At 35.6% G+C, this 1,955-nt stretch overlaps 1 pseudogene; it reads left to right on the top strand.

Moving 5' to 3' along the window:
• The first annotated feature begins 536 nt into the window (after positions 1 to 536).
• Positions 537 to 1,276, top strand: LOC148268910 (agamous-like MADS-box protein AGL80 pseudogene; annotated as a pseudogene).
• The last annotated feature ends 679 nt before the right edge of the window (positions 1,277 to 1,955 follow it).

Below are 1,955 nucleotides of genomic sequence, written 5' to 3'. Positions count from 1 at the left end.
TAGAAAAAAATGATATCTTCGGTTTTTGTATTTTTTTAAAAAAATAATTAAAAAATAAAATGGCAGTAACTGTAAGACATCAAGACATACAATTAAGTTGGATTAGAAGGTGATGGCCATATTAGTTGACGGTTAAGAGATAATATTTGTGTGTGTGGTTGCCATGTATAATTGACTTCAGGTGTGAATGCATGTTGAGGATAATGCAGGAGAGAGTAGGTAGATACATGAATTACAGTGAAGCAATAGTTTTTAATTAAAAGGGATGGCCACAATTGAATAATTTTATATAAATACAGCCTTACAACAACTTACTAATTAAATTTTTTTTAATTACATTTCCCTAAATCAAAAGATTTTTCCATATCCCCTATTAAAGACATAACATTTTTGGAGATAATTTGGGCATTCCACTTGCAGTTTTAGAATGCACCACATCTTACCTTACATGGTATATTCTTCCATATTAAAACACTCCGCCCCATTCCTTACTAATGGCTACTCAACCGTTGTGTCGTTTTATATATACCCCCTCCAGCCCCTTGGGCACACATGACAAAATACCATGACTAGAAAAAAGATTAAGCTCTCTTATATCACTAACAACTCTGTAAGAAAAGCCACATTCAAGAAAAGGAAGAAGGGGCTGATGAAGAAAGTGAGTGAACTTAGCACTCTTTGCGATGTCAAAGCCTGTACAATCATTTACAGCCCTTATGACTCGCAACCAGATGTTTGGCCTTCCCCTCTCGGAGCCCAACATGTGCTTGCTGACTTTAAGAGGATGCCCGAGATGGAGTAGAACAAGAAGATGGTGAATCAGGAAAGCTTCCTACGCCAGAGGATCACTAAAGCAATTGACCAACTGAAGAAGCAGCGCAACGATAATCACGAAAAGGAGATAACGGATATCATGTTCCAAAGTCTTACTGGGAAGTCCCTCCACTAACTCAACCTTATTGATCTCAATGATTTGGGTTGGCTCATCGAACAACACCTCAAAGAAATCCAAAAGAGCATGGAAACACTCAGCAAGTCACCTCAGCCTCAGGAGGCGACAGACAAAGGAGTGATGAAGGGTCCTGGTGAGACTTTCACTCAAATCAAGGAGGATTCTACGGTGCAGAAGCTGCAGCAGTCACAAATACAGTTTGTTGATGGGATGAATCCTCAAGCACAGCAACAGCGTTATGTCGGGTTGAATGAGGAACAGACAGAGATGATGGTGCCATTCACAGGTAAGAACTACTGGATTGGTATGGTCCAGTGTGTTTAATTACCCTTAGAAAATGAGAATTATGATATTTGATTTTGAATTTTTTGGGTGTTATTGGGGATGTACTTTAAATAACGAATTAAATTCCACCATAGAGATATGTTGTTAGTTTCTTAGTCATCATAGTCATCGTCTAAATAGTTGTAGTCATCATAATAGTTGTAGCTGTCATCTTCACGGACATAGTCGTCAGGTCACATACATTCATGTACTTAGATTACTTTATGTTATGATTTTCTTTAAATTAATCTGCACCTCAATATTTTAAATTTTCTGTGCTAGTGCTACTCTTCATTCTTTAATTTCTCCCTTTTCCCGGCTTGACGTGGCTGTATTACTATTTGTTGAAATATATGCGTGCTCAATATAAATTTATGCTATTAGAATGCCCTTTTCTCTTCTTTCTTTTCTTTTTTCTTATACTCAATTCAGAGAGTACAGAAACATTGTTGATGCACTATATGTAGAAATTCAGTTTAGTTAAGAGGAAGATTAAACTCGTTAGATACTCAAATTTGTTTAGATTTCAAATGAAACTTTTGTGTAGAATTTAATAAATATAATGCGCTCTTCAGATCATAGAATTTAAATTTGGGATAATGGCAATGAGGAATAATATTTTTGTCAAAGAAAATCCCGATATAATCTAAATATCTAAAACAATTAATATTTTGATTAA

This window comes from Carica papaya, chromosome 2, assembly GCF_054855325.1.
Source record: "Carica papaya isolate Zhongbai chromosome 2, ASM5485532v1, whole genome shotgun sequence".
NCBI lineage: Eukaryota > Viridiplantae > Streptophyta > Magnoliopsida > Brassicales > Caricaceae > Carica > Carica papaya.
Note: the sequence above shows the minus strand (reverse complement) of the source record. Positions and strands in the feature narration are given on the sequence as shown.